This window comes from Formica exsecta, unplaced genomic scaffold (assembly GCF_003651465.1).
Source record: "Formica exsecta isolate Colony F162 unplaced genomic scaffold, ASM365146v1 scaffold352, whole genome shotgun sequence".
Lineage (NCBI taxonomy): Eukaryota > Metazoa > Arthropoda > Insecta > Hymenoptera > Formicidae > Formica > Formica exsecta.
In genome coordinates, this window is record NW_021850773.1 from 294,225 (window position 1) to 302,362 (window position 8,138).

The 8,138-nt window shown below is 42.5% G+C and overlaps 1 protein-coding gene across 1 annotated transcript in view; it reads right to left on the reverse strand.

Annotated features, from left to right (window-relative positions):
• LOC115238630 (steroid receptor seven-up, isoforms B/C-like) overlaps positions 1 to 8,138 on the reverse strand; it is a 72,351-nt gene that overhangs the window by 13,710 nt on the left and 50,503 nt on the right. The gene's annotated exons all lie outside the window — the stretch shown is intronic.

Below are 8,138 nucleotides of genomic sequence, written 5' to 3' on the forward strand. Positions count from 1 at the left end.
TATAAAAATATTTAATTAAATTTAAAAAAATATAAACCGATAAATTGATTCAATTTTTTTGTTGAGAAGAGAACTATATCAACTATAATCTTGCGAGCAATGTAACGAATGCAAAGTCAAGATTATCGCGAATCGGCGAGAGGAAACCACATACCAGCCTTAAAACCACTCTCGTCTCTTCCGGCGAGAGCGTCGGCGTCTACGAGGTGATCACTTTTGGGAAGGGGGGGGGGATATTTCGACGCGCAAAAGGGTCGACGACGACGGGACGCGGTAAAAGCGGATCCTCCTTCCGGCATATTTTATATCCGCGGACGTCCTCCTTCCGAGAGAGCGCCGGCGACGGCAGAGATTGCTTTCTCTGCCAGCGCAATAATGCGATTTTCGGCCCGCGAGATTGACGCTACCGAGAGACGAGGGGCTGCCTTCTTTGTTCCAAGGGAACGGGTTAAGTGGACGCGCCGCGAAATTGGTTTTATCATTTTATTGCCGTTTCGTCTTTTATAATGCACGCGTCACTCTTTGAGTCGCGAGCGGAGTCAAACAAGGTCCGAAACTTCTCTCGGGCAAAATTTTAAATTGAAGAGGGCGAAAATTAAAAGGCACAGAGCGTAACGTCAATACAAATAATATAATCCGTATATAAGAACCAAGACATAGATTTTTTTTTTTTTTATTAATATAATTTTGCACATTTCATTGCGTTACTTTGAATATAGAAAAATTGGTCACTCGATACATTCCTAAATGTCTAATTTTATTATCGATTGACAATTATATTTATCAATGCATTTAATAATTTTCAAGCTTCTCGATTCAACCGGAAACTAAAGCGCTGTAAGAAAATTAAGGAGATATTACATTAATGTTGTATATATCTCCGCGTAATATCCGGATTTTTATTCATTTATTACAACCGCTATCTACGAAGAGTTCTAGCACCTGTCTTACTTTGCCGCTATTCGACATGTTATTAGCGCGCCGGATAATAGTACATCCCCGCGAGATCATCCTCGTAAGACTGAGAGATTTCTTAATTTGACAGTTAACACGTTCCAGACATTCCGTCTTCAATTATCCATCCTATATTCCATGAACGTTACACGCTGTTGTGCGTATCGTTTGCGGACGTTCACGTAGTTACGATATGGCGGGATGAGGGATTGCGGGTGCGAGAAGAAAATGAACAAAACGACTTTCTTCAAAGTCGTTTTCGAGACGGAGTGAGACGGAGGGGGGACTCGCGAGAGAACCGTTCTCGCGGATTCCCGCGGTGAGCGTTAATGGAGCTGTCGCTTGCGTTCGCGATAGGCTGTTCTCTTTCTCTCTCTCTCTCTCTCTCTCTCTCTTCGTGGCTGGCGTGTTTCCGGCCGGATCAACGTCAGGCCGAGCGCAGAAACCCTGGAAACACATTGTAGCCGACTACGAAGGCGAGTTTGGACCAAACGGTCACGCCGTACACTCGGGTTAGATATCCCGAGAACGAGAGAGTTGCCCGGCATTACTTCGATTCCAATTAAAACGTCGGTCGCCCTTTGTTAACCTGACACCATCGAGCTCTCTTTCTCTCTCTCGCTCTTCCTCTCTTTGCGCGCCGCTATCCTGTTTTCGTAATAAATTTCGCCTGGAATATTTAAGCGCACCGCTGGATTTTACATACTTAATTTCGGGTGTACGTGTGTGTTATCGCGAGAGAGATGACGAGGGAGACTGTTGACTTAGCCGCCATGTGATCCTCTTAGGGCAGACCGGAGCATATTTTAAAGAATCTTCACTAGCTAGCAGAGAATGTTCAATTTTATCCACTTCTCAGTTACTTCATCGCAAATTGGTTTATGGAGATATTATGTATAATCCTTATTCGTTATATAATAAAATAATAGCTACCATTGTAATTTAATCCTCTTTTACAAGCTAGTAAAATTAGTTACAAAATATTAATTATTCATAAATAAATAATTATATGAAGATAAATGATTTAAACTGCACGGTAAAAACAAGTAAATATTCCAAGTCAATAATCGATCTCGTGATTAAATTATAAAGTTGTTGTTTTACATTGATTAATATAGAGATAATAAATATCTATGCAATTTGACAAATCTTCATCGCTAAAAAATTAAATGTATATGAATACATAATTTACAACGTTCGACTTTATTCTTTGGTATGTCTAAGTGCCGATAAAAACGATCAGTCTCAAATAATTCAACATCGAAAAGAGCTCGACGATGGAGCGACTGTCGCATAATCCTTACGCACAGCGCGATACTTTTCCGCCACGGGCGATTTCATCACAAAATTGCTATAATTATCTCGATTCGTGCTCATTCGCAATCGACGCGCATCGGCCGAGTCAAACGGCGCCGATCGGCGTTTGAGGATAATCGATCGGCGCTAGATGTGCACGTGCCGGCACATTATTATCCGCGATACACACCCCGCTCTTATTACACGCTTGTGCGCGCGTTGGACGACGCAAAGCGTTAAAGCGGCGAACTCTTTAATCGTTGAAACATCTGGATCGCCGGTGCCTTCGCTCTCTCGCAAGGTGCCTTTTTATCGCGGAGAAAATGATCGCTTGCGTACGATAATGAGATCGTGTGCGCTTTTCCTGCGTCGCGATTCTTGCGAAACCGGCATAACGCGATCGGCAGTTCTCTCTCTCTCTCTTTCCGTCTCACTTTTTCCTTTCTTTTTTTCCCGCGCGTAACCATTTACTCGAGGCACGCGTAAGCTTACGCAAGCGAGCGCGCCGGTTCATTCAATTTCATTTCGTCCCCGCCGCGTCGCGTGTTTCACGCTCCGCTAATGCGCGTCGAAAGATCGATCGATCGCTCTATCAAGCAACCGCTTGTTTCTCTCTGCTCGCGAGAAGAACATTTCAATTAACCTTTTGAGGAGGGAATGAAAAAAAATTGACAAATACATTTGATTTACAAACCCGAAACGGAGGAAAACGTTTAAAGCAAATACGTACATCGTCACGTTCTAAACTTTCTACTCTACATGACAGAACGTTCGAAAAAGCTTATTATTTTATTGAATTATAGAAACACGTTCTGGAATAAACAGATGCAGATCTGCTGCATCTAATTGACGCTTCGAAGTAGCTAGCTTAGTTCATCACATCGCGTACAACAATAATGAAGCAAGACACGAAAATAAACGATGATACGTACAATATTAAAACAGTAATATCATACCTTCAGATATTGGATAAGAAATGATACATCCCACGCGTAAGTGTTTCGTAACATTTTCATCCACGTTCCTATTCAATAATTTATTCAATCAGCTTTGTTCGCAGAGCTATTATTAGTTTACGCCCGGTACGCAGACAGTTCTTTCAGAGACGGGCAACTCCGAGGCTTTTCTGACAGCGAGAGCGATACGAGATAGTTGATACGCCCGTATTATATACGCGCGTGCGTGCGCGCCGATTTCTGCAATAAACGCAATATCCTGCTGGTGCGTTTATGCGATACGTGACGGCGGGTCGCGAGTAATGGCTGGAAAACCAGTTCCTAACCCACGAAGCACGCGTTGCCGCCCCGGAGTGTCCGAATGGTAAATCGTAATCTACCGTCTTCCGAGAGATCGTAATAGAATCGGGAATAGACGAGAAGCGCGATATACCGGAGGTAGGTCCACGCGTTGATCCATGCGATCATTAGGCGAATCTTTATTCAGAGAGGCGCCAACGGATTTTGAATTTTCCGGCGTAGTGACTGAAGTATTTGCGTGACCTTGTTAGAAATATCACTGATAATGTCGTATGCATGTGAGACGAGCCGGCGATATCAGAGCGCGTAGGGTGGTATCGTTAACAATGCTGGATTAAAAAGATACTGACGCAATCGAGGTGACATTTAAACGCGTAGCAATGTATAAAATATTGCGTATCAACAAAACAATATTGCACGCTAAATTAATTAAGTCAAATTAATTATAAGTAATTAAAACATTCCAAAGATTTATTGAAAAATCTATCTCTTGGCAAAAAAAAAATCTCGCGAGAAAAGACATATAATTTTTTTTTTTATTCTTTCACGTGATATATATTTTTATTTTATCTCGGAAATAACATTTAATTGCGATTGGTATTATCGTGTTACCGTGACTCTCTCGACGAATGATAAATTGGAATGGCATATCCTGTAACGGAGCACATATTTTCGCTCTAGCGCGTTCCAATCTCATGTTGTCGTGGGGCAAGGAGGCCGGTGTTATAATTACTGAATGCCTTCTGTGCCGGAAGTTCGAAGGCGTTGCACACGGCGGAGATAGATAGGTAGATGATGTCACGCATCGCTCGCGAGCGTGGCATGCGAGATGCATCGCGCGCGTTATAATGCGCGCAATTCTCAAGGATATGTGTACCCCTCCGTAACCCTTTACCGCGATTACCCCTTATCGATTCATTCCCGCTTCAGGATCTAATTTCGCATTAAATCGCAATCCACGAGAGATCAACGCGATGATCGCGACAACGGATGCGAAATTGCATAAAAATTGTCCTTTATATAAAAAATAAACTAAAAGATTGCAGTATCTGTCAATTGCGCGAAATGATTATTTATAATTAGATATCAATATTTTTATCAATCAGATATCGATGAATTAAAAAAGTATTTATATTCGGTGATATTAAATATATCGTTTGAGATGATCACATAAACCTTAAAGTTGATGGAAATTTATCAGATCCCACGATTTTAAATCCAATAATTTAATTATATTATAAATGACAAAAAATAATTTATTGCAGAAAAAACTCGAAGTAAAAAAAGGACAAAGATTTTAGGATACAAAAGAAGGATCTATATCTATCATTTTTGATATTTTTAATATCGAAGTATCTAACAATAAGTATCACGGGAGAAACATCGATGTTTTCTTGCATAACCGGAGTGATCATCCCTAGTCTGTATTTTGCGACGCAACCGAGAGATCGCCCTTTCCCCTTTTCTCTCTCGCGAATGCTCTCTTGCGAATGCCATGATGGAAATGTGAATCCCCCGCGCGATAATGCGCTTCCGGGCACGATAGTGCGTCGGAGAAGCGATAGCGTAGACGCGCGTTTACAAAGGCTCGAGTTACGAGTTTGTGATATTATATTATACGGCGATTAAGGCAGAACGGGACGCGCGAAGATGTTTTTCACCGCTGCCTCCGGTTGCGTCGCGTCAAGGAGGACGAGCCTCCCCGCTTCCGGTTTTGTTCTTATGAAGCTTCGCTTGCTCTCCAAGGTTTTGCGAACGCGCTAGAGAAAGTATTGCTACAGGTTTAGATAATTTTGGACACTTGGATATTTTATTGCAGGAAATGCGAAAATAATAATTTGCTGAGGGGCTCGTATAAAACTCATAGCCAAGAGTTACGGACTGTTTCTTCGAGAGAGACATACCGGATCCTCGCGACGGGGTATCAGCGATTATCCGCGGCATAATACCAATTATCGTGCTTTGATATCTAAATACGTCGGAGGTGGAACGGGAGGAGGCGAGGCTAGAACGATGGCGGGTGTCCTAGGCGGATAGCAGAAGAAAGAAACGAACAGGGAAGACGAGAGGAAAGGTAAAGGGAGAATGAAGCGACAAGAGAGAGAGAGAGAGAGAGGAGCCTCCTCATCTTCGCTCCGCAATAAATTCAACCAGGCGTTGCTTCGAGAGACGGGTTTCCTTCCAACCTCTACGGTGTCTCTCCATGTCGGTTCCGCCCATCCTTGATTTATAGATACGCGAGATAGAGCAGTGCGTATCGTACGTATTCGTCGACCACCATCGCTACCAAGGACACCCAAAACGCAGAAGGCGCCCCGTTAGATCCCGAAATGGGGAGAGGGAAAAGAAAAAAAAGATCGCGCGCGCGCGAAAGACGCATTAACATCGCGCTCTCGGCGTCAGCTTGACGTGGCAGACCCCAGGAGCGAGGTCGAGAGACCGTTCCTCTCCGAAAAAAGTATGACGCCGCGTTCCTGCTGGCACGGATAAATCACGAAAAAGTCGGCCTCGCGTATCGGCAACGTCCTCCAACGTCGCTGTGTATCTCACAAATCGTTCGAGACGTTAGGTCGAATATCAATTATTAATAATAATAATAATTGCATTTCAATCCTTTTTATTCGTCGTTTATCCTTGATTTTTATTTTTAGACGCTCTTGTTTCGCAACGGAAAGAAAAAAAAAAAAAAAAAAAAAAAAAATACGAAAATATACTGCTTTATAGAAGGTACGGGATAAAAAGAATATAATCGCATTCTCTCTCGAGTGGAAAAATCCGGAGGAGGGCAACGCTATTCGTCCGGCTGATCTAATAGATCGCTCGCAATTACGCGCGCTAAATAAAATTGATTAGGAGAGCGGCTCGGAGCGTAACAATCGGGATTGATGTTGCGAGGTGAATCTGCCCACCACGACCATCGCAACCGACCATCACCGCAACCACTATCCTCCTGTTCGTACGCGACGAATCGCAGGAACGTGGTGCGGCCACCCTCGTGCGAGATGCGCGTCATTCTCTCGCACAGACCGCGATATAACCTAATAGAATTATTTTCCAAGTGCGAGGGGTCGCGCTCCCCCAGGAAGCAGCCCCCGGCTATGATCGGCAACATTGGGGTCGCAAACCAAAAACGGGAGCGTGTCTATGAGGGGAGTCTCGCGCGGCGTCTCCCTCCCTCCCCTCCTCTCCTTCCTGCGTTATCCCCGCGTACGCATTTTGCGGTTTCGCGGTGGCGATAACGCGAACAAAAGAAACGCTAGATCCGCAGGTGCCGTAAGAACCGGTTCCTCGATTCCCTCGTCCCGTGCGCGTTTCCGTTTCTTTTCTCTTCCAAATCGTTACGCTATTACGATTTAAAGTTGTCGTCGTCTCGTTGTCGCCGCCGTCGCCACTCTTGATTTTTTTTCGAATTTTTTTCCTTCTTTGCGAACTAAAGTCGTATTCTCTTCGCAAGGAGAATGATATTTTAAACTTTGTTATATGGAAGACATATGTTTTAAAAGTGTTATGTCTCAGCGTATTCAAGAATTCTTACGTATTTAAAAATATTTGTGTGTCAAGAGAAAATTGAAAAAAATCAGTAAAAGCAAAATCAAATTCTTCTAAAATGTGATTCTTAATGAATATACATTAAAGTATTTTTTGAGAGTATTTCTTGCCAAAATTAAGCGGGCAATTCTCCAAGATTGCTAGTATTAGATAATTATACTTCGTGGCATCGGTAGCGAAATAATTTGATTAATATGGACATTGAATTTAGAATGTCTCTGAATATAAATGTAATTTGAAGGCTTATTGTGATTACTTCGATGTTAATAAAAATAGATACTGAGATAAAGCTAATTCTAAAAAGAGAGATATATAGCTCCAAAATTATTTTGATAAAATCAATTTTCTAATTTGAAATCCAATGAATACAAATTGAAAAACTATTAAAATTTGTATTCTCGTAGTACATTTAATTTGATCGCTAAATTCGCTCATCTAATTTTGAATTTTTTTATATTAAGCATAAGATTTGTTTAATATAAAAAACGATATTTAATAATCAAAATAAAATGCATGAAAATTAATCAGCGCCAATATACAAGAACCTAAAAGTATGTACTTTCGCCTTACAAGAACATCTCTCGATAGTGAAGAAACTCGCGAGTAAAACCGCAGCCGTAGCCGCAAGGCATTGTGCGCGATTGAGGAAAAGCCTTCTTTCTCGACGATGGCGCGGTTCTCGTTGATTAATTAAAGCCGCGTCGGCTTGATTAAAGCAACGCGACACCTGCTGCCTGAATATTGATTTAAGATCGCGTTTGCGCGCTTATATATGTGTGGATACTTTAAAAAGCGCACGGTCATCCTAGCTAACTAGACGTTCCGCGTACATATGTGCATACGCACGTCCGTGTGTGGAAAACGCGCGGCATTTTTACGAGCTTCGCCGTTCCGCTCGTATGCAATTATGCTTTTACAGTGACTGTAACGACCTCGTGCCAATGTTGTAATGAGCGGTCACCGAGAGAAGACGGCGCGTTCTCCGCGTTTAAAAGTCGATAGCGAAAGAGGTGGAGGGACAGAGAGGGAAAAATGTTTTAACCGCAATTATCCGTTCAAATTTTGCGGAATCTGTCACAGAAG